A 25,779-nucleotide genomic window follows, 5' to 3' on the forward strand; every position below is an offset into this window, starting at 1 on the left:
TACAAGAAAGAGAGTCCCTACTCATAAAGCCATTAACACAAAATCTATTCAAGAACAATCTAAACAGCCGTCAGGCGAGTCCCATATCAAAATGTGCCTTCAAACTCACCAGAACTGACTGGTATCGATGTGCTTGGTCTTGAGGCCAATCTCTCAATCCGGGATGACCCTGACCATGTGACATCACTCAGTTACACTAAAATTACCCTATTTGCCTAATACCAACCATGAAGGATTTCACATGCAAATGATAATCCACGGAGTTCTTTCTTTGCTTACATATGTATAAACAAAAACCTGTTTGTTATCCTTCATATACATATTAAGGGTCTTAAAAATGATGTTGAAAATAGCAAATATTCTTATGTGATGATCAGCTACTCTACAATAGACACTGTATCAATGGGAAAAAATCTCTCAAATGTATGGCACAAACAAGTAACTATAGCTACCTAGTTATTAGCCACACATACAGCATTTTAAGAACTGTGGGCATCTGTCATGCAAGAAGACATATAAAGCAATTGATAAAAATAATTTGAAAACTTAGTGTTTTCAAAACACCTAATTGTAAACAAAAATTTCTCTTTTATTTAATTTACTTTCATTAAATGTAACTCGCACCACAATAATTTGAATATTATGGACTCCTAATAATATACATTAATAATGCCATTTGAAATACAGCCAGTCATCCATGTTAACATTCTCAACACTGGTCAATTACGTAATACCTTTTCCTTTAACTGTTGCTATATAGTTTAAAATACATCTTTTTAAAATAAATCATGACTTAGAAATTAACGTAATACACAGTGACTTTATTTACAATCACATTTTTCTCCGTACCTTAAAAATACTCCTCTAAGTACAAAAAATTTTGAATGCTAAAAAAAGTATAGAGCAAAACTCTATTATGTTAGGTTTTCGAAAAAATGGTGTCTAGCATACAAAAAACTAGTTTTGAAATAAAATTATTCATTTTGAAGTACAGTAGCACTTACCCAGAATTCATTGCTATTCCTTATTTGAAGGAAAATATTTTTATCATCATAATAATAAATTTAACTCTCCCTAACTAGTGTGGTAGTAGCCATGTTGAAAAGGAGAGCCAAGGAATGGGTCCAGCTGCTCCCACCTTAGCTACTTCCCATGTATATAAAGCCAATCCTATCTAGTAAGTTTGATAAATAACCAAAAAGAAAATACACTTATAAAGAAGAGAGAGGGAGCTTGATCTATGAAGTTCAAGTAAGAATTAAAATAAATATTTAAAAAATTGAGTTTATTATAATAATTCTCAGCTGAAATTTATTCCTGATTCCAACTTTAACAAGAATGAGGGTTAGTGGTAGTCATCACCATAAGAAAATGTCTTTTCTGGGCTCGACCTGTGTCGCTCCGTGAAATGCTCCTTATAGCACCATTTTTAAGGTATAAATAATGCTAAATATACCAGAGAAAAAAGTTGCATGGAATGCCAGGAATAAACCCAGCTCGCTCACTCTAATAGAGTGTCGGTATAGTAAGGGGGGCGTGTTAGAACCACTACCAGAGGTCCCTTACCAATTAGTCCTCTCCTTCCTCAATATCCCCCGATACTACGAGGTGCCATTCTACATCCGACTACCCCCCCCACCCCTACCATTACCCACGCTTCTTCCCTCTTTCCTTTTCTAGCACCAGTGATATCCAGACACGTTTGTTTTCATAGCTTTTGTGTTTCTGTGTTTTGAAGATGTCAGACGTTTTGGAGATCCCTACTCCCAAGGTAAGTATTGTCATTATCTGTTTTGATAATTCTAGGTAGCGACACACGTTAAATTCATAATATTGTTAATTTTACCCTCAGCGGCTTTGTGTGATGCCTTCTCGTACGGGCATATTTGGCAGCCATTTTGGTGTCGCTACCTCCCGATCTCTTTGTTGTTTACGACTTTCAATTAGTTCCTCATACTAATTGTTGTCTCATTTATTTTGCTCTAGACATCTTATACAGTGTTTTAGCATGGTTATTGAAGTTTATTAATGTTTGAGTTTTATTTAGGCTATTTTGGCGTTCAGTAGCCTACCCGACCGAGCAGTACGTGGCTTCGGACGGTAGCTTACTCCATGAGCCTCCCCTTCGATATATGTATTTTATATCTTAGTTAGGATGTTCCAATTGAGTATTATGTGGGGAATCGGAACATGTTTTACTTTATTTAGGATATTATTCTTAAGTCATTGTACTACCTGACCAGGTTGGCATTATACCCGATTTTGGTGGGCTAGTTGTTGTTTAGAGCCGTTTAGTTTTCCTGACCAGGTCGGCAACTACCTGATTTTGGAGGGTTAAGCTATATACTCGTATTACGCCGTGTTCCTCTCCCTATTTCCCCCCTTTTTACTCACTTCATGTCGTTATAGCCTATTTTACTGTAAAACACGGATGGCAAGTAATTATTATTCTATTTATCTGCATGCTTTAGCGGGAAGCCATATGCCTACCGCCTCATCGGGATTTCCTTTGTGTCTCAGAGGGTAGTTCCACCCGTCCGGCCACAGTGGTCACCTGATCTCGAGCCAGCCACTCTCCTTGGTTGTCCCCTCCCCCTATAGGAATTTTCGCCACACTCTACATCAGGAAGTAGGCTTGAGTCACATTCTTTTAGAGAGAGTGGGAAGACACCCGAGGTAGAGGCCTGGCTCACACGCTCTGTGCGTCGACACGGGTAGCGCTCTCTCCTCGACTCGTCATGGTTGGCCACCAGACAAGCGGGACTGGATATGCACCTCGCTTCGTACCTCACACCCCCTTCCTCCCCCTATTTCCCTGGTACTCCATCCTTGTTATCCTTCTGCCCCGGACCGTGATAACTTGAGAATTGTATCTATAAGTTAGTAGCTATGATTCTTTGATCGGATTCAGGTAATCTACCCTGTTCTGATCCCTCAAGTTTATCCAATATCTATATAAGAAATTTTACGGATGATTGACCCGGCAAGAGGGTTTCAGACGGAGCTTGGTATTTACTGCATTTATATTATTTTTTCGGCCGGATTTACACATTATTCTGGCGCTATATTGGTATCTTTGTATTCTTTTTTCTTTGTACCTCCTTGTCATTAATATTTAGTTCATTTTTGTATATATACATTTTTAATGTAATGCTTCCACCTCTAAACCTCCGCCCCAACAACATGTGTTGGTAAGCCAGCCACCTCAACAATCTACTCTGTTCACTACGTCTCCTGCTTATAACCCTTCCGTTGAATCACAAGGAGTGGTTCACGGGTATAATAGACAGGCAAGAGGTAGTAGGGCTAGGGGAACCTTTCGCCAGAGGCGGCGGTAGGGTTTACGGGAGGGGCAAAGGATTCCAAGGGAGTTGTGGTGGCAGACCTGCAAACCAATGAGACTCCTCAGGTAGGGGGGAGGCTATACCTTTTCCGGAGCCGTTGGACTTTCAACAAATGGGCACACAGCATAGTAACAAAGGGCCTAGGGTGGAGTTGGATACAGGGGTCCCCTCCACCGACCAGTTTTTATCAGATTCCATCGGCAGATCTCACGCTTTTCGCCACAGATCCCCTTCTAAAGAATGCAATAAAAGAGGCAAGACACTTAAAATTTCAAGGTCGCTTATTGAGCGTGCCAAAGAAAGACTCAGACAAACGAAGAGTCATGTTAGATCTGTCCCATTTGAATACATATATTCAATGTGACAAGTTCCATATGCTGACCGTCTCGCAGGTACGGACCTTACTTCCCCGTAGGGCCGTCACCACCTCTATAGATCTTACAGACGCTTATTATCATGTTTCGATAGCAAGGCATTTTCGTCCTTTTCTAGGGTTCAAGCTAGGCAAACGAGCATAAACCTTCAAAGTGATGCCGTTCGGACTCAATATAGCTCCCAGAATATTCACGAAGTTAGCGGAAACAGTGTTCCAAGAGCTGAGAACTCAAGGAATACAGCTAGTGGCCTATCTAGACGATTGGCTTATTTGGGCCAACGGCGTCGAGGAATGCCGCAAAGCGACGGACAAATTAATAAAGTTTCTGGAACACTAAGGGTTCCAAATAAATTTCTAAAAGTCTCGCCTGGTTCCAGCATCATGCTTCCAGTGGTTAGGTCTACAATGGAACCTGACCACACACAAACTGTCGATTCCACCAAAAAAGAGGAGAGATAGCAAAGAACACGAAAAGCTTCCTCTAGGACAAACTAACATCCCGGAAAAACCAAGAAAGGATCTTAGGCTCACTCCAGTTTGCTTCGGTAACAGACACACTACTGAAAGCCAAACTGAAGGACATCAATCGAGTTTGGCGATCCAGAGCAAACAGCAAAAATCGAGACAAAATTTCTCGGATTCCATCTATCCTAAGGAAAAGACTTCAGCCATGGACAAAAGTAAAAAACTTGGCAAAATCAGTACCTCTTCATTTCCCACCGCCGGCATTAGTAATCCATACAGATGCCTCCCTAAGCGGTTGGGGAGGTTACTCCCAATTTGAAAAAGTCCAAGGTTTGTGGTCAGTGACATTCCATCAATAACACATCAATATCCTAGAGGCCATGGCAGTGCTCTTGACTCTAAAAAGGCTCTCCCCGTCAAAGAAACAACATATCAGATTAATACTAGACAGCGCGGTGATAGTCCACTACATCAACAGGGGAGGTTCCAAATAAGTCACATAAATCATGTGATGATTACAATCTATTCATTGGCAACAAAAAACCCATTGGCACTTGTCAGCTGTTCACCTGGCGGGCGTAAGGAACGTAGTTGCCGATGCACTTTCAAGGACAACTCCACGGGAGTCGGAATGGTCCTTGGACCAAGAGTCATTCCATTGGATTTGCATAAAGTTCCAGATCTCAAAGTAGATCTATTCACCCCGGAATCCAACGAAAAACTACAATGTTATGTAGCCCCCAACCTGGACCCTCTAGATTGGAACAACTGGCGGAGGATTTACATGTTTCCTCCTATAAACATGCTTTGCCCTAGTGGCTCCCAATTGGCCAAAAAGCAACTGGTTTCCTCTCTTGGTGGAACTGAGACTCCACCCTTGGTGGATTCCCAACCCAAAGTTAACAAAAACAGTACAAACTCGCAGTGTGTCAGCTTCCTCAAGAATTCAGAGTGCCCTAACTTTATGTACTTCATGAAATTTGCAGCACAAAAGGATGCTAATATTGACACTCTTAACACATTGCTCCTAGAGTCGGACAAGAAAGAATCCACTCTTCGGCAATATGATTCTGCTGTTAAGAAGTTAGCAAAATGTTTGAAAGACTCGGATGTTCAGACGATGCCTGCCAATCTGGCAGTTAAGTTTTTCAGAACTTTGTTTGAAGGGGGACTAGCCGCTAATACTATTACACTACAATTAAGTCGACTTTAAAGAAAATATTTCAGTTCGGGTTCAATATTGATCTTACAGATTCGTACTTTTCATCTATCCCCAAAGCTTGTGCTAGATTAAAACCAGCAACTCTTCCTCACACGGTTTCCTGGTTTTTAAATGATGTCCTTAAATAAGCTTCTGATACTGATAATGACTCATGCACTTATATAACGCTTCTTAGAAAGACGTTATTTTTTTATTAGTTTAGCTTCAGGAGCCATCTTTCTTCTGGTGAAATATTACTCTCTCCAGATAGACGATTCTTAGCAAAGAATGAGGACCCACAGCATAGATGGACCCCGTGGAAGATTGTCCCACTTCCACAGGATCTATCCCTGTGCCCAGTTAACACTCTGAAAGCCTATTTGAATAGAACTCCTAGTATGTCTTCAGGCCCTTTGTTTATTAGAGAACATAGAGGAACCATTTCCCTAAAAGGAATCGGACAGACAACAGATTCTTTATTTTATTAAACAAGCCAACCCGGCTTCAGTCCCACATGCCCATGATATCTGAGCAGTAGCAACATCAGTCAATTATTTTCATCACATGAATTTTGAAGAATTAAAAAGATATACAGGCTGGAAATCACCAGCAGTATTCAAACGCCACTATTTAAAATCCTTGAAAGCCCTAAAATTTGCAACAGTCGCAGCAGGGAACGTGGTTCCTCCGGATATAACAGAACCATTATAACAAGGTCCTATCTTCATATCTCTTTTTTCCTTTTAGTGCCTTGTCTCCTTATAAGGAGTGGGGCGACACCTGCCTTGCCTATTCTCCCTACCTTACCCTTGACATTCATTTGGATTGCACCTTACCCCATGGTTATGAAGTTTATATACTACTATAGTCTTTTTTGTTATAGTTCGGCATCTCATGTTCTTTATTTGCTGGAAGTTTTTCCCTATTTTTACCAATAAATTTTGGGTCTCTGACTCGGTATTGTACTTTAGGAGATTGGTATATTAAGGTTTATTATTGAAACACTCCTAATTAAATTATTTATTTTATTTCAGTTCCTTACCTTTAAGTGTATTTCCAAGCTTAGGGGACCAATTCTGTTACTATTTCACGGAGCGACACAGGTCGAGCCCAGAAAAGGGATTTTGACGAAGGAAAAATCTATTTCTGGGGAGAGACCTGTGGCGCCCGGTGAAAAGTCCTTCTTGTATATCTTTTCTGATAAAGCCTTCCAATTATACCAGAGAAAGATAAAAGCATGGAATGCTGAGGTTACAACCCTCGCGCGAGCACCTTTTGGGTGTCGTGTATAAAGCAAAGGCGCGTGAAATCCACTATTCACAGGTTGTCTTCCATTTAGTTAATTCCTTCGTCAAAGGGATGGGCCGATACAAAGGCCCCAGACAAACCCCCAGCGGCACACCACCCACGCCACGACGCGAGCGCCACCTGAACAACATCCTTCTGTATTGGCCATGATGGCTTGGAAAGGAAAGGGTGGGATCGTGTAAAATAAAGGGGAAGGGTTTCACCGAGCGCCACAGGTCTCTCCCCAGAAATAGATTTTTCCTTCGTCAAAATCCCTTTTCTGGGTCGACCTGTGGCGCCCGGTGAAAATGTACCAGAGAATGCCTTCCAAGCCCAACAATAACTACTAATTTAATAAGGGGAGAGAAACAACACCATGTAAAGAAAATCATATATAATTAAGGTAAGTAGGCATAAAACATAAACTAGCCACAGGGCATAGTGAGAGTAAGGTTAAACAAACATGATAACAGGGAAACCTCTGAGTATCAGAGGAAAACATGCAACAAAACTGACATGGTTAAGAATATCCCAACCTTATAACAACGGAAAACAATAATAGTTACAATCATATTAACCTAATATGTAATAAACTTAGGGCTAACGAACCACCACGGAAGCGGCGTCGTGGTGCGAGTGGCGGGTAGGAGGGAGAAGAGAAGAGATGGATGAAAGGAAGAACAAAAGATCAATGGGGAGAGATAAGGCTCCCAGCTGCAACCGTTGGGTATTTAAGAGCCTGTAAGTTCTTTAGATAGTGGCGTTTGAAGACCATAGGAGATTTCCAACCCGTGTACTTCTTAAGGTTATCAAAGTCCATATTCTGGAAATAGTTGGAGGAGGTAGCTATCGATCGGATATCATGAGCATGGGGAAATGATCCCGGATTGGCTTGTTTAATGAAGTATAGGATCTGTTGCCTAATGCCACGTATGGAAATGGTACCTCCTTGTTCTCTGATAAACAAGGGGCCAGACGATCGGGTAGCAGTCCTGGCTAAAAAGGCCCTGAGAGTGGTGACCGGACATAGAGAAGTATCTTGGAGAAGGGGAATAATCTTCCAAGGGGACCACCTATTTTGGGGGTCCTCGTTCTTAGCTAGGAACGCCCTGTCTGGTGAAAGAAGTACCTCACCTGAAGGGAGGAAATCCATGTTCTCTGAGTTTCGTGAGAGAGCTGCTAGTTCTGAGATTCTGGAACCCGAGGCCAAAGCTGTTAGAAATAAAGTCTTCCTAAGAAGAGTGATATAAGAGCAGGATTCGTTGTCCGTGTCGGAGGCCAGTTTGAGAACATCATTTAGAGACCAAGAGACCTTTTGAGGACGAACCGAAGGTCGAAGCCTAGCACATGCTTTTGGAATAGATGAGAAATAAGACTCCGCCAGGTTAATGTTAAACCCAACCAGGAAGACTTTCCTCAGAGCTGACTTAATGGTGGTTATAGTGCTAGCTGCTAGGCCTTTGTCAAATATGGACCTAAAGAAGGAGATGGCTAAATTAGGAGTCATAACCGAATGGTCTGAAGTCCTTAAGAAATCCGCTAGTTTCTTAACCGCCGAATCATATTGGCGAATCGTTGAGTCCCTTTTGTCTGATTCTATAAAGAGGACATTATCTGGGTCGATGTTTGCGTCCCTACGTGCCGCAAACTTCATGAAATCCACAAAGTTAGGGTTTTGGCTATCCTTGAGGAATCTGACACAGTCCGAGTTTGGACCACCTGGGTCAGTTTGGGGAATGGGATCCGGAAGGGACGGAGTTTCAACTCGAGGAGGAGAGGAAACCAACTGCTCTTTGGCCAGTGAGGTGCCACTAAAGCTACTGCCCCGTTGAAGGAGCGGAGTTTGTGCAAGACTTTCAGTAGAAGATTCACTGGAGGGAATAAGAAGATCTTCTGCCAATGGTTCCAATCCAGGGTTAATGCGTCCATGGCATAAGCCTGAGGGTCCAGGTTCGGTGTCACATAACATGGGAGTTTGTGATTGAGTCGGGTCGCGAATAGATCTACCTGGAGACCTGGAACCAGCCTGAGTATCCACCGGAAGGAGTGCATGTCCAGGGACCACTCCGATTCCAGTGGGCTCGTCCTGGATAATGAGTCTGCTATCACATTCTGGACTCCTGCTAAGTGAGTTGCTGACAGGAACCAGCCTTTGTCGGCTGCCAAGGTGAAGATAGTGACCAAGACCGAGAGCACAACAAAACAATTCAACACTTTGTATTCCAAAAAGAAGGATCTTGTTCAGGTGGCGCTCGCGTCGTGGCGTGGGTGGTGTGGCGCTGGGGGTTTGTCTGGGGCCTTTGTATCGGCCCATCCCTTTGACGAAGGAATTAACTAAATGGAAGACAACCTGTGAATAGTGGATTTCACGCGCCTTTGCTTTATACACGACACCCAAAAGGTGCTCGCGCGAGGGTTGTAACCTCAGCATTCCATGCTTTTATCTTTCTCTGGTATAATTGGAAGGTTTTATCAGAAAAGATATACAAGAAGGACTTTTCACCGGGCGCCACAGGTCGACCCAGAAAAAGGATTTTGACGAAGTAAAAATCTATTTCTGGGCGAGGGACCTGTGTTGCCCAGTGAACCCACCCCCTCTTTTCATCACCCTAGGCTGGTCCAAGCTTGGGGTGCTAATAGGAATGATGGGAGAAGGTTAGGTAGTGGTGGTGGTGGTGGTGGTGGTGGTGGTGGTGGTGGTGGGGGGGGGGGCAGTAGCTGTAGTGAATGACACCTCGTAGTAACGGGGGATTTTGAGGAGGGAGAAGTCTAATTGGAAAGGGATCTCTGGTAGTGGTATCACTCGCCCGAGTTTTAATACCGACACCCTTTAGGGGTGAGCGAGCTGGATATATTCCTGGCATTCCATGCAACTTTTTTCTCTGGTATATTTAGCAGTATTTATACCTTTGAAATGGTGCTTTAAGGAGCATTTCACTGGGCAACACAGGTTCCTCGCCCAGAAATAGATTTTTCCTTCGTCAAAATCCCTTTTCTATACTAGCCTAATGTTCACATTCATTGACCTCTAGATGCTTGGAATGCTGATGTTACCCCACTAAAACTTAAAATCAAGAAAATTCCAATTTTCTTTTCTTCCAATATTATAATGATGCCCCTAGTAAATTATGAGATTTACCAGCATCTAATAACAATATTATAATGAGCATGTCTTATCACTCTTCGGTCTCAAATTTGAATAATTCCCTATCCTCTTGACACTACTACAGTAGTTAGTTGAGGAGGCAGGTGGCCATGTATATGGACATAAGGTGAGTATAGAAATTAAAAATGTTTTTATTAAAAATCCGTCTTCTATGTCTTTGTTCATATTTCTAACTACCACACTTTGGAGGTGGTGATGGGTAGCCAGTGAAGGAAGGAGATAGGGCTTTTAGTTTCTGTAATTAATTAAATAACATGTTAGACTTACCAGTAGTCTAGGGCTTTATTATTATTTTTACTTGCTAAGCTACAACCATAGTTGGAAATGCAGGATGCTAAAAGCCCAGGGGCTTCAACAGGGAAAATAGCCCAGTGAGGAATGGAAACAAGGAAAAATAAAATATTTTAAGAACAGTAACAGGGTACTTTAAACTCCAGATTGACAATTCTAAAAATTAATTATCACCTAATTACTCATTTACCTATATAATAGAATAATTAATGTGGAACTACACATAATTTTACAAAAAATCAACAAATTAGATTAAAAAGGTTACTAGACTGCACCCACCAAAGCATAAATTTACTAAACTAACCACTAGAATTCCCCATGCTATTAGACCACCACATCTCCAGAAGCTATTTTAGACCCTTAAGCTCAACAATTGACACGTAAACCAGGACTTTTTCCAAGATAGTGTTTAGTGAATACATATTTGGCATGCCATTCAAGTGCTGCCAAAACCCTTAACATTTCAGCCAAAAATTTAGATATAGCTGAACTTTTATCATAAACCCCAAGTTTCAGCCTTTCATTATATCCAATTCATTTTGGCTTTGAGACCTAGCAGTAATACTGAATGACATAGCATTCTAGGACAGAGGTTGTGTTTTAATTCTAATGCCACATTACTTCTATTGTCTGTAGAATCATGCAAATACTATTGAAAAGCTCTTACTGGTCAAGGAAAACCTTTCAAACAATCACATCCTTTTGTAAAGAAGAAACTTGAAGCAATTGTTGGGAACTTTTAATCTCAAATTAATTTTTAGCTCTGAAATCAGTCAAAAGATATAAAATTATCTTATGATTACCAAAGATCACCGTACAACTTCTTGCAGTTCACCGATATTCTCGATTCTAATGCCGACAGAAGTATATTTTACCCGTGAGAACTTAAGAAAAAGTTTTTGAAAGACTACCTTACAAGCTTCTCGCAGCTTATCGATTCTAAAGTAAACAGAAATATATTTTACCTTGAGATCTCAAGTGGAAGTTATTTTGAAAGGTTCAAAATATCAACACTAAATACTGGAACACACTAAATTCCAAAAAAAGATATGATTACTGGAGGTTTTTTAATATGAAAAAATTTAAAAAGCCTGCTAAAAAATCCTTACAATACTGCTCGCCCTCACACTTTATATTCTTAATATTGTTTGTAACTCTCAGTTGGGTTATACTAGCCCATGCTAGGTGTTGTGCCTGAACACCAAGATGGTTTTGGTACTGACAAAGCCAATATAGAACAATGCCCGTATGTGTGACAGATTACGAACTGTATCACTGCAGTTTTCAGATCTGTTGACACTCCAGTCCCCAAAGTTATGATCTGGATATCAGTTATGAGGAGGTCTTCCCAGTATCATTTCCCACAGTTTTTAATCATTAGAGATTTTCAACATAACTTGAATATTTAGGACAGCACTGAATAACCTCACCAGTCCCACTGCCTAACTACTAGCTTAAATTCCATAATTAAATCCAATCCAAACCTATAAAGTGTAAATTTTGGTTGATTTGAGTCTCTGGCAAACGATACACTCTGAGCACCCATCCAACAAAGAACTTTGTATTGTATACCCTTACATCATACACAAACCAATTATGAGTCTTCTTTTACCTGAAAGTAAGCTATTGATAGTGCAATTTCCACAAAATTGAGATTTTGTAGATATGCCTGTGTAGTCCTAAACAGAAAAGAAGGAAAATATCATGTTTTATTTTATAAAATGTAAAGAAAATATACAAGCGAACATAAGCATGACATTAGTATATTTTGTAGAAATGCCTGTGTAGTCCTAAACAGAAAGGAAGGAAAATACCATGGTTTATTTTGTAAAACGTAAAGAAAATATACAAGGGAACATAAGCATGACTTGGCCAAATGATTCAACAAAAAGAATCTACTTTGTTTACGTGAGAAGTTGCCAAGGTTGGCTCATCTCGATCTATTCCCCAGCATTCTCTCTTGAAGGGGCAACTACCATGCTTATTCAGGGAAATTAAACTTTTGCCTATTAAGATCGAAATTTTTTCCTTTAAATAAGGAATAGCAATGAATTCTGAGTAAGAATCTTTAAAATAATTTTTACTAAGTGGTCAACAGATGTTAAAAATCACCAACAATTGCAGTCTAAGGAAATAGTAGAACTGGATATAAAATATCTACAACAAATGTTAAATAAAGATGGAAAGGGCATCAAGATATGCATAAAATGTTATAGTTTCATCCAACCACCTTTTTAATCACCTCTCTCATTCCTTCTCCTAAAGAAGTTGTACACTACAGTATTAGAAGACAAAAGATTAGAAAAATTAAATGATTGTTTTAAAAAATGACAATTGGCCAGTAAATGCATAAAGGAGCCAGATGCTTAAGTGACAATTTAAAGCATGTAAAAGCAAACTTATGTTTAAGCATATATATTACATACTAGTTTTAGAGAGCATTTACTCCAAATGGGTGTGGAATACATCTGAAAACATGAAAATTTCAATCACAGTAATAGTTGATAAGGTAGTTAACTAGTGCTGTTAGCTGCATATAGTGCATATGCTATGCAGGGCATAAAATGCAAGAAAAACAGTTCTTAGGACAAGCACCTGTCCTTAACATGAAGGAAAATTCAAAAGTTAGTTTCTTCTTGTGAAAATGACACATGGAAAAAATTCTCATGACAAAAATCATGCCATGTTTCCAAGGAAAACCGTGGGAATAAATGCCAATCTTGAAAAAAAGCTCATAAAGTTGAGTCAGAAGCTATTTTTTTTTTACTCATAAAAGGAAAAAAAAAAATTCTGATTTTAAAAATCTACCGTATATTTCATATTTACAACCTTCCGAAGAAAAGTTTTTCCAACCAGTTAAAAAAAAGAAAAGTGATAGACTTCTGGAGGGCCAAGAGATGTGGACATGCTAGTAAGCAACCTTGAGACCAAGGGTTATACCAAAACTTCTTATCAAGAAACTGCCATACATGGAGGAGCCTTGTCTATGTTCTGAATAATTATACAAACCATTTTAAAATTGTCACTTTTTGGCAGAAGCTGGTGGTTTCATCAATAATATGGTAGTTATAGGTGTGCATGGTGAGTGTGGAGAGGGTGAACACTCCAAATTTTCTTTGGTTACCACCATTAAGTTCATGTCACTGCTCTGCTGTGTAAAACCTTGCTGTTGTTAATGTTTTATTAGTTTGGTGATATTTTAACATCCTTGTATACTTTCTCATAATGTTTTGGAGAATGCATATACAGTATGTAATTTGATGTTTATAGTGTCGGAGATCCAACACTGTGAAGGTATCCTGGGTGGTACCAGCACCATCCCACATCAATTTTGTGTAGGTACTGAGGATATCTTAATGAATCATTGTGTTTGTGTCAGGACTTGTTGTCAACACAATATTAAAAGTATTGCTCAAAATAAAAGGATGCATGAAGGTGTAAAATTCAAATTTCCATACTAGCTACACACAACCAATCTACAATTATCTGATATATAAAGGAAATCAGTATTTTTGTGATGATTGTATGGTATGCAGTGTTGGACATTAGCTGTTTGAAGACCACAGTCTTCAGGAATTGGGAGAGCTTTTAGATAGACTGTATGTACTTAGTGTGGAATTATAGCTTGGCCAGCATTATGGAGGATACTGTATCATGTATAATTTTCAAGGGATTTTTAGTTCTAACACAGAAGTTATACGAAACGTAATGCGTGCAGTAGCCTGTCTCTTCTATACTTTCATGTATTTTGTCTTTCTTAGAGAATAATATGGTATATGCCATCAGGTTTGGTAACAGATACCTCCTCTATATCATCCTTAAAAGTCTCAGGCCAGAGTCATTATGTATCCTCTTTTGATCATCAAGCAGCCTTATACAGCAATGCCTCACAACACAAAATTAATTGGTTTCGTAGTGGCTTTCGTACTGTGATTTTTTCGTGTTGGGAGGCGCCTTTTACATGAAAATAGCCTAATTTGTTCCAGGCCCTACAAAAACACCACATTAAATGTTTATAAGAAGGCTAAACTACACTAAAATCAATGAAATACTGTACTGTACAATCATTTGGATCATTCAATAATAACCTAACCGTTAGTAACCTGTAAAATGAATGTATAATTAGAGCAAACAGTAAAAATACAGTATCAAAAGTGTGGAACCTTACCTTTGGAGTGAGGCGATGTCCGAGAGCGAAGTGGCGGGGGTGGTTGAGGAAGATGACAAACGGCAGAAATCGTTAACAAGTGGCAGAAAACATAAACACTCAACTTTATACCACATATTAATAAATGGCAGAAAACTTTAACACTTAATTTTAGGAAACACATTATCTATTGGCAGAAAATATTAACACAACTTTACGATAAACTTGAAATTATTTTTTTGCATTATCTAATTTTTTTTTTTTTTACTTTTTGTATTTTCTAAATTTGATTATGTATTTTCTTCATCACTGCCACTTTTCTTTCTTTTTGGATCACTTTGAGCTTCCTCTTGGCCTACTAGTACCGAAGGCCTCTTTAAAAAAAAAAAAAAACTACCCAGGGAAGATTGTTTCTCCTAGCTTAAAATTTTCCTGAAGTGACTCGGGTAAACGTCATTATTTACATATTCAAGCACATGGCCTGTGACAATTTTTTCTGGATTTCTCTTTTTGACAAAAGCTGCCATTTTATGGTAGCAAGCTAAAGCCTCCTTAATTTCTGCTGTTTTCAGTGGGTCATCCTCCTCCTCCTCGCTGGTACCGAAGTTCCGGAAATTTGCTCAGTTGCCTGGCCTCCAACTCCTTCAGGTCGTCAGTCGTACGTTGTTCTTGGTGCTCCTCGATAACTCATTAATGTTGGCCTCATCAACTTCCAGGCCCATGGATATCCCGAGTGTAACAATCTCTGCAACCTCAGATTGAGCAACAGGTTCAGGATCGTCAACTTTTTCAGAATCGGCTTCGGCTTCATCTGGGCTTATGTGGAAGCCCTCGAAACTTTGTGCGGAGACGGCATCAGGCCACAGCTTCTTCCATGCAGAGCTCAAGGTGCGCTTCGAAACTTCCCAACCAAGCTGTATCGATGATTTTGAGGCATATCACATCAAAATGCTCCTAAAATTCCCTTCACGAAGGATGAGGTTTGTGCTTAGTGATTTCGAAACTTTTCGTGAAGAGATATTTCGTGTATAGTTTTTTGAAGTTGGAAATCACTGGTTGGTCCATGGGCTGGAGGAGAGGGGTGATGTTAGGTGGAAAATAGAGAACCTTGATAAATGGTAAATCCAGTAGGATAAAGTCCTTGAGGCCAGGAGGGTGAGTAGGGGCATTGTCTAACAACATTAGGCATTTCAGGGAGAGGCGCTTCCCTTCCAAATATTTTTTAACAGTTGGGCCGAAACAAAGATTTAAACGGTTCTTGTTACCTAGGCTTTGGCATTAGACCTCCACATCACCGGAAGCCTCTCTTTAATCACTTTGTGGGGCTTGAAGGCTTGAGGAGTCTCAGAGTGATACACCAGCAGGGGTTTCACCTTACAATCCCCCCTAGCATTTGCACAGAGTACAAGGGTAAGCCTGTCCTTCATAGGCTTATGCCTGGGTAGCTTCTTTTCTTCCGCCGTGATGCACGTCTGATGAGGCATTTTCTTCCAGAAAAGTCCAGTTTTGTTGCGTGGAAGACTTGCTGGGGACTGTAGCATTTCTAGACAGTCAACTTGTTGAACGTCTTAACAAAGGCTTTAGCCGCTTGCGTGTCTGAGCATGCAGCCTCCGCATGACGCACCACCGAATGAATGCCAGACCGTCTCCTAAATTTTTCGAACCACCCCCGAGAAGCCTTAAACTCCGGGGTGTGTGTGTGTGTGTGTGTGTGTGCCTGCTTCGATGTCCCTTCTCCTTAATCCAAACAAACAGCAGTCTCTCCATCTCATTGTGGACGTGTCTCCTGTTGCTGGAGAAAACAGTCATCCCCTTAGAAGGTGTTGCTGCTTTGATGGCTTCCTTCTGATTCAGGATCGTTCCTATCATAGATGGATTTCAGCCATATTCCTTCGTGATCACACTTAACCACATACCAGCCTCGTATTTCTTGATTATTTCCATCTTCGTCTCTATTGCATCATCCTCTTTCCCTGCACATCAGCAACTTTCTTGGGACCCATGACTAATAAAGTAACGTAATATCGCAACACAATACACTACTGTACAGTCAGCCCTCTTTTATCGCAGGTTCTTGCTTCCCGGCTTCATTTTTTTGTGCATAAGAGCAAGGTAATACTGTACCTATCAAATAAAAGTTCTCATAATTGTGATAAAATCCAAGCTGCGCGATGATTTCAAATAGCCTGCTCCTTTACACTGGGAGTGCTTCGCGACACTGCCTATCTTTCCGCCCAACTGTTCCTAGCTCTCTCTGTACAGTGTAAATCCATTTACTGTGGTAAAAAATTACAGCTATATTTGAAATACTGTAAACTGGATTTTGATTAAACTGGTGTTTCACTTAACTGTATCCAGTAATAATGCATGTAATATTCACATTTTAGTATTGTATTTATAATTAAAAATATAGCAAATTATAATCTTATGCATTGCTTACATTCAAATCAGCTGATCAACCCTGCATAGTCTGCGTCAACCTCAATTTTCGGTTCATATAACTCCCTTATTATTTAGGCATGCTACTGAAGGATACTTCATATTTACTAAAAGAAACAATTATTACTTGATCTATTATTTTCCAATTAGCATACAAATTTCTGTAGTTTCATTTTAAATACTTCTTACATATTTTATTTACTTGTACTGTTGAATCGCATAACGTTAACTGGAGTCTCGTTCGTGTTGCCGATGCAAGATATTTTATAGTTTCTAGCTCTGTGGTGCTTAATTATAAAGCTTAAGGAATTATTTATTTATTACGGCTGAGAGAGAGAGAGAGAGAGAGAGAGAGAGAGAGAGAGAGAGAGAGAGAGAGAGAGAGAGAGAGAGAGAGAGAGCTGTATTTCTGTTTACGAAAGTATAAAAATAAAACAATTTGTGAGTTTCAGCAATGTTCACAACTTCATCAATGAGATTATGTAAGCATGCCGTCTACTGCCATTTTGGCAAAATACGTACAGCTACTAAATAATCCTAAAGGAATGTTTTTACTATAAAGATAAATTTTCAATATTAAACTTAGCCGGTGATCATATAAGCTGCAACTCTGTTGCTCGACAGAAAAACCTACGGTCAAAATACGCCAGCGATCGCTATGCAGGTGGGGGTGTACATCAACAGCGCCATCTGTCGAGCAGGTACTTAGTACTCCAAGTAAACAAAGAACCAATTTTCTCTCTGTCGGGCTACCGGCAAGACCTACTAATACGCTGTTACTAACTGGATTTGTTTTCACAACTATTTGGTGAAGTACACTATTCTAGTTTTGAGCTTTCGCTATGCAGGTGTTTTATCTTCATCTCAAAACTTGAACTCGTTTTGGATAGATTTAATTATGGTGACAAAGAGAGTATGGACTCTCTTTCACTTTTAAATGGCCGACCCTTCCCTTAGACGGAAGTGTGTTTAGGTTTTTAGTAATTTTGCTTAACACGTTATAGATCTATATATTTTATATCTCTCCGCCTTTATTAGGCCTCTTCGATTAACTTTCCATTTATTATAAACATATAAAAATAAATTTTTATGTTTTGTTTATATGCGACCTTTCCTGATAGTAGGCGGTCCTAACTTGGAACCGAAGTTAATCAACGTTGAGCCCGTTATATCGTATTTAGCCTTTAAAGAATTTAAAACTTTTTAAATTTAATGTTTTATGAAAGAATTTCTTTGATAGTCTTCGTACTGTTTTCAAAGATGAACTAACGTTTAGTTTTTTAGACTACGCAGTTGTTGACGTTCAGGACGTTCAACATGCGCTCTATCGTTACGATAGAGAGAGAGTGTATCACGGTTTCACTTTGCAGTAAGAGTAAATCGATTCTGACGTTTCGTTCATTCTTTCTTAGCTTAAATGTTTTAAATTCTAAATTAAAGGAACTTTTTATTTGGAAAACCTTTCAGTTTTTTTCCTTTAGTCAAATAACATGTTTTTTTGACGATATATAATTGGGCTCTTCTCTTAGGTGCGAAATCAAGAGAGAAAGAGAGAGAGAGATAGAGACGGAGGGAGAGAGAGGAGAGAAAACGTTCCGTTCAAGCGGGTAACGTTGTTCTCGTGTTACTCTCCTCCCTAGTCGCTGTACGGGGAAGAAGGTAAAACGTTTCTAGGGTTTTATTCTTGTCCCCAGGCTATGTGCGGTGAGAGATTGTAAACGTAGTTTATTTGAACTAGTGTTTAGTCTCTTTCCCAGCCACTGAATTTTTTATCTTTATATATGTTTTCTGTTTTTTGCTAGTATTAATGAGCTGCATTATACGACTTATTTCGCAATTACTACCTTTTAATGAAGGGTAGAATTGCGTGTTTCAGGTAGAAATCAGTAAAAGTTTCGATTTCAGTGAAATAAGTGCAAAACAGAAAATCGAAGTGATAAAGTGATATGCGCAAAGTGTTACAGTGTTGCGTCCGAGGGTTCGTCTGTTCGTGCCTGTCGTTCACCTAGTCCGGGACCTCTTGCAAGCTCCCAAGCCCAGGGGAGAAGTAATGTCGAACGACTTATGGGTTCGTCAGGCCTTGATCAACGAACAGACGTTTCCCTCCGTGGTTTCGGGCGTATCTACCCAAGATCGCCCCACCCACACAAAGACGAGAGAGCCCATTTATTTCTCGTCTGCGGAAGAGGTTTCTCGTAAGAAACCATGGACCAAGGTCTCGCAGCTTATTAAGCGCAAGTCGGTCCCTTCCGCGCAAGTCCAACGGCCCAGTTGTAGCCACTGGGTCAGTTCGGACTCGCTGCAGTCTTCCGACGACTGCTCACCTCCTAAGAGAGGCAAAGCGGTACTGCATCAGGCAGTCACACCGTCTGTTGCCGCACCTGCTCCTGTAGACCCTAAGTGGTCTTTGCTGCAGACCATGCAGTCTCAGTTAACGTCATTGATGCGGGACTTTCGTGCGGAGAATGTTGACACTGCACCAACCTCTAGCCTACAACCAACACGGTTGTGCGTCCTGTGGACGCTGAGGCGACCTTCTGCCGCACTCCAGCTGAGAGAGTCCCGCCACCCATGCGTTCCAGTGTACCCTGCCAGCCGCATGTTGACGTTCAGTAACGCACGGAACCTTCCGTTGACGTTCGCGAGGTACAACAACAGTCTAAGTTGTTTTGTTTTGACGCGGTGCGTCAACCTCCGCATTCTAGAGTTGTTTTGACTGCTCAGTATAGACAGTCAAAGCAGTCTCGAGTGAACACTGTATGTCCTCACGCACCTGTTGTGGTTGACAGTTCAGTTGTTGACAGTTCACAGACTGTCAAGCAGTTACATGACGTTGCCTTCTGGTCTGCTACTAATGCACCAGTGCTGTATGTCCTCACGCACCTGTTGTGGTTGACAGTTCAGTTGTTGACAGTTCACAGACTGTCAAGCAGTTACATGACGTTGCCTTCTGGTCTGCTACTAATGCACCAGTGAGAGACTCACTGAGATAACCTAGCTTTTATCGGACTAGGTTCCTGTAGATGAGAAAGTGCTGTTCTCCCTCCTGCTGATATTCCCTTGAGGACTCTGTCATTTGGAGAGGAGCCTTAAGCTGCTTAGCCTCCTATGGACTTTAATTAAATCATGATGATTTTTTAAGGATCTTCGTCCGGATCTTGTAACTGCTGCTCCTCGTTCGCCTAAACGTCAGAACTTACACTAGGCCTAGCTACTTCGAAGCCGTTGTTTTTAAGCTAGTGCTCTCTCGCTCTCTTAGAGAGCGTTACGTTGGCTAGGCGACTGGTTTTTGCACCAGGAGGAGTTTTAGGGATACAGCCTTAGATTTCCCTTCTTTTAAACTGGCTTATAGAGCGAGAGTCTGATAGGACACGAGAGAAGTTCTCGGCTTGGGAGTTCATGCCTCTGCCCAGATAGACTTCTCAATTCTGGTAGACTCGCCCTGGCGCCTAGCCAGGAGACGCTCCAAGTTGTTTACAGGTCAACTTCTCAACTTTTGTCGAGCCTTTGAAGTTTTGCTGTACTATTATGTCACACATAACAAGGCTTTCAGGGATGGTAAATGGTTCCGCCTCAGTCGCTAACCCCGTCTGTTGCCACACCTGCTCCCGTAGACCCTAAATGGGCTTTGCTGCAAGACATGCAGTCCAAGCTTGCGTCCTTGATAGAGGACTTAAATGCGGAGAAGAACCTTCTGGCCAACAACCTTCCAACCGGTTGGTTGTGCGCCCTGTTGACGCTGAGGTAACCTACTCGCGTCTGCCAGTTGAGGTGGTTCCTCCTTCTGGCCAACAACCTTCCAACCGGTCGGTTGTGCGCCCTGTTGACGCTGAGGTAAACTACTCGCGTCTGCCAGTTGAGGTGGTTCCTCCACCGATGCGACCCAGTGTGGGTTGCCAGTCGCACGTTGACGTTAAGCGACGCTCGGAGGTGGTTGTTGACGTTCAGGACGTTCAACAACCAGCAGAGGTGACTTGTTGTGACGCAGTGCGTCAACCTCAGCAACCCGGTAGGGTATTGACTGCACAACCCAGACAGTCTAGACAGTTTCGGGTTGACGCTGTACTTCCTCGCGCACCCATGGTTGTTGACAGTTCACAGACTGTGCAGCAGTGCCATGATATTGCGTCCGGCTCCGTCACGCATCCACCAGTGCGACCGGATTCAGCGAGTCAGACGTTGCCCACTCCGTTGCCGTTTCCTCATCAGTTTCGGATGAGGAACCCTCTGATGAGGACGTTGCTGAACAAGACGATCAGCCCCCAGCCCTGCTATCCATCCAGAAGATGCTGAAGAAGGAACGCTGCCCAGTCAGGCTGTGGATGAGTCTGGTAGGGACACTGTCATCCGTGGATCAATTTGTGTCACTAGGAAGACTACACCTCCGTCCTCTTCTATACCATCTAGCTTTTCACTGGAAAAAGGACAAGACGCTACAAGCGGTCTCGATCCCGGTTTCCGGAAAGATAAAGTCTTGTCTGACTTGGTGAAAGGACTATATCAACCTTAGAGAGGGTCTTCCCCTGACTGTTCAGACTCCCAACCACGTTCTCTTCTCGGACGCATCGGACGTAGGCTGGGGTGCAACATTAGACGGTAGGGAATGCTCGGGATTATGGAACTCGAGTCAAAGGACAATGCATTTCAACTGCAAGGAGCTACTGGCAGTACGTCTGACCTAGAAAAGCTTCAGGTCTCTCCTTCAAGGCAAAGTGGTGGAGGTGAACTCGGACAACACCACGGCTTTGGCGTACATCTCCAAGCAAGGAGGGGCCTACTCTCTGACATTGTACGAGATTGCAAGGGACCTCCTCACCTGGTCAAAAGGTCTAGACAGATCACTAGTAACGAGGTTCATCCAAGGCAACTTGAATGTCATGGCAGATTGTCTCAGTCGGAAGGGACAAATAATTCCAACAGAATGGACCCTCCACAAGGATGTATGCAAGAGACTTTGGGCCACCTGGGGCCAGCCAACCATAGATCTCTTCGCAACCTCGATGACCAAGAGGCTCCCAATATTTTGCTCACCAATCCCGGACCCAGCAGCAGTTCATATAGATGCCTTTCTACTAGATTGGTCACATCTAGATCTATATGCATTCCCTCCGTTCAAGATTGTCAACAAGGTACTGCAGAAGTTCGCCTCTCACGAAGGGACAAGGTTGACGCTAGTTGCTTCCCTCTGGCCCGCGAGAGAATGGCTCACCGAGGTACTTCGATGGCTAGTAGACGTTCCCAGAACACTTCCCCTAAGGGTGGACCTTCTACGTCAGCCACGCGTAAAGAAGGTACACCAAGGCCTCCACGCTCTTCGTCTGACTGCCTTCAGACTATCGAAAGACTCTCGAGAGCTAGAGGCTTTTCGAAGGAGGCAGCCAGAGCGATTGCTAGAGCAAGGAGAACATCCACCCTTAGAGTCTACCAATCGAAGTGGGAAATCTTCCGAAACTGGTGCAAGTCAGTATCCGTATCCTCGACCAGTACCTCTGTAACTCAAATAGCTGACTTTCTCTTATATCTGAGGAAAGAACGATCTCTTTCAGCTCCCACTATCAAGGGTTACAGAAGCATGTTGGCATCAGTCTTCCGTCACAGAGGCTTAGATCTTTCCAACAATAAAGATCTACAGGACCTCCTTAAGTCTTTTGAGACCACGAAGGAGCGTCGTTTGGTTACACCTGGTTGGAATTTAGACGTGGTACTAAGATTCCTTATGTCAGACAGGTTCGAACCGCTACAATCAGCCTCCCTGAAAGATCTCACCTTAAAGACTCTTTTCCTGATATGCTTAGCCACAGCTAAAAGAGTCAGTGAGATTCATGCCTTCAGCAAGAACATCGGATTCTCATCCGAAACGGCTACATGTTCTACAACTTGGTTTTCTAGCCATACACGAGCTGCCTTCTCGGCCTTGACCAATATCGTTCGATATTCCAAACTTATCGTATGGTTGGAAATGAACTAGAAAGAGTCTTATGTCCTGTAAGAGCTCTTAAGTTCTATTTAAAAACCTTTACGAGGCCCGTCTGAAGCTTTATGGTGTTCAGTTAAGAATCCATCTTGCCTATGTCAAAGAATACTTTATCCTATTTTATCAGACTGTTAATACGAGAAGCTCATTCCCATCTGAATGAGGAAGACCAAGCTTTGCTGAAGGTAAGGACACACGAAGTTAGAGCTGTCGCAACTTCCGTGGCCTTTAAACAAAATAGATCTCTGCAAAGTATAATCGACGCAACCTATTGGAAAAGCAAATCAGTGTTCGCGTCTTTTTATCTTAAGAATGTCCAGTCTCTTTACGAGAACTGCTACACTCTGGGACCATTCGTAGCAACGAGTGCAGTAGTGGGTGAGGGCTCAACCACTACAATTCCCTAATTCCATAACCTTTTTAATCTTTCTCTTGAAATGTTTTATTATTGTTTTTGGGTTGTCCGGAAGGCTAAGAAGCCTTTCGCATCCTACTTGATTTGGCGGGTGGTCAAAGTCATTTCTTGAGAAGCGCCTAGATTAGAGGTTTTGATGAGGTCCTGTTGTATGGGTTGCAACCCTTGATACTTCAGATCCTAGGGGTCGCTCAGCATCCTAAGAGGATCGCGAGGCTCCGTAAGGAAGACGTACTTAAAAAGGCAGAGTAATTGTTCAAGTCGACTTCCTTACCAGGTACTTATTTATTTTATGTTTGTTATTTTGAATAACTGCTAAAATGAAATACAAAATACTTAGCTCATAATAATGTAAACATGTAATGCTGGTCTCTACCCACCCCCCCTGGGTGTGAATCAGCTTATATGATCACCGGCTAAGTTTAATATTGAAAAATTTTATTTTTATTATTAAATAAATTTTTGAATATACTTACCCGGTGATCATATATTAAAGGACCCTCCCTTCCTCCCCAATAGAGACCCAGTGGACCGAGGAGAAAATTGGTTCTTTGTTTACTTGGAGTACAGTACTAAGTACCTGCTCGACAGATGGCGCTGTTGATGTACACCCCCACCTGCATAGCGATCGCTGGCGTATTTTGACCGTAGGTTTTTCTGTCGAGCAACAGAGTTGCAGCTTATATGATCACTGGGTAAGTATATTCAAAAATTTATTTTATTAATAAAAATAACATGTTAATTCTTATTTTTATTTTAGTTAAAAACACAACTACAGTATATGATTATACCGAGACCTCGGGAGGATAGTGACGAGTTTATGGGGTGGCGGCGCGCCTTTTAAATGAGTCTAAGAGACGGTCGGGCTCTCGTACCATACCCCTTTTTTTTGCATAAAACATTTTTCGTGATGAGTCGTAAAATTCTTTGGATCTCGTTTCGCAGCATGAAAATTTTGATAGTCTGGCCCCTTCTTACCACAAGAGTGAGAGGAAAGGGCTTGCATAGCAGCCTTTCCTCTTTATAGGAAGTTTTCTCCTCATCCTTCCATGTTCATCTGATATGGGTACTGTGAGGAGAGGAGTACGGTATGATTGAACCATATATGGTTGGTTAAATCTTTAAGTCGATATACCCCACATAAAAATATTTCTTCCTATTTAAGGACTTGGTAGGCTCACTTTGTATTGTCGTTTCCAATACCCTTTGCCCACAACTACGATATTGTGGGCAATAAGAGTAGAATCTTGGCCTGGCTGTCTGAGATAGTTTTGAGACTAGTCCTTTATGTGAGCCTATCTATCTTTTAGTTATGTGGCCACAGTATTTTTTGGGGATGGGAGATATACTATTACTTTTTGGAGTGAGTTTTATAATGGAAGTTCGCAATTAAAATTTTTATTACAAATGAATGAAAACAAAGCCAAGTGTGTGTGAGTTGGGTATGATAACCCAGCCAACGCTAAGTGGGGTGTCAAGTGTTGTTATTTCCATAGTGATTGTTTTGCAGATTGGGGCAGGGCTGGGGACCCTGTACATCATTCTGTTTGCTTACAATGGATCCATTCCGCTTGGAATAGGGATCCATTGGAGGAAGAGTTGAGACGTAAGGCCATTTTTCTTCTTTCAATGTGAGTAAAAGGATTTGCCAAGATCGCTGGGTTAGCGGAGTATTTAGCACTCTCGGATCTCATTAGCTGTGAAATACCAGATTCAGCAGTTAGGGGCTATGGAGTTGTAGTTGTAGTGGAGCAGGCCCCTTTCCAGGTTATGGATTTTGGATATGGACGACCTAGACTCCACTGAGGAGGAAGCTTTACTGCATGGTTTTTTAGAAGAGGGATCCCTCAAGAGAGACACTGATGACTATGTTGCTTTCTAGGTTGGTTAAAATTCAAGTTTCTGCTAAGAACACATCTAAAACCAAAGGAGGATAAGGTCATCCTCAGTGTTATGGATAGGTGAAGTCATGTTAGTTTGGGTAGTATGTATCAGCCTGTGTGGGTTTTCTGATAGTGGCAGAGAAGAGGTATTTGACTCGGTGGTAGGACAGTTTTTGAGGCACAATTATTCCCATATTTCGGCCATGTTGTAGATAAGAGGCAGCGAAGTTGATAAGGTAGTTCTTCAGTGGGTTATTGGAACTCAAGCCAGTCTGCTCCTTCTTTGTTAGCAATCCTATTCTCTGGTTACATGGGAATAGTTTTGGGGGGATTTTCTTCTTCATTATTTGTGTCTTGTGGGGTACAAATTGTCTTTATGAATCTTGTGAGGAGTGAGTAGGCTTCAAGGTACCTTTCTGGGAAGTATGTTACATGATCAGATTAAAATTTGTAAACAAAAAGCTAAGCTAAGCAGAAATTTTAGTGTTTCTAAGCAGATGGTTGCTACATTTGTTATAATACCTAGAAATTGGGAAATGGTTGGGTCACTGCTACATACTATATTCATGGTTGCAACTTTACCAGGCAGTGCCCTACTACGTTACAAACACAATTTCTTGTCAGATCAGCAAAGTTAAACAATACTAGGTTCGGTCACTACTTGGATAAATGACTGATTGGGAACACTTGATGTTCTTGACCAAACAATGACAAAGGTGGTTCGTTATCTTGTTCTGGATAACTCTTAGAAGAGCCCGTGTCTTGCATAAGGCAAGCCAATCTATAAGCAA

General features: G+C 41.4%; 1 protein-coding gene and 1 long non-coding RNA gene across 20 annotated transcripts in view; one reads left to right on the plus strand and one right to left on the minus strand.

The window, feature by feature from the left end:
• Positions 1-25,779, plus strand: part of LOC137631531 (uncharacterized) — a 99,694-nt gene that overhangs the window by 59,740 nt on the left and 14,175 nt on the right. The window lies entirely within an intron of this gene.
• l(1)G0196 (inositol hexakisphosphate and diphosphoinositol-pentakisphosphate kinase) overlaps positions 1-25,779 on the minus strand; it is a 485,360-nt gene that overhangs the window by 36,158 nt on the left and 423,423 nt on the right. The window lies entirely within an intron of this gene.

The sequence above is a fragment of the Palaemon carinicauda genome, chromosome 40 (assembly GCF_036898095.1).
Source record: "Palaemon carinicauda isolate YSFRI2023 chromosome 40, ASM3689809v2, whole genome shotgun sequence".
NCBI lineage: Eukaryota > Metazoa > Arthropoda > Malacostraca > Decapoda > Palaemonidae > Palaemon > Palaemon carinicauda.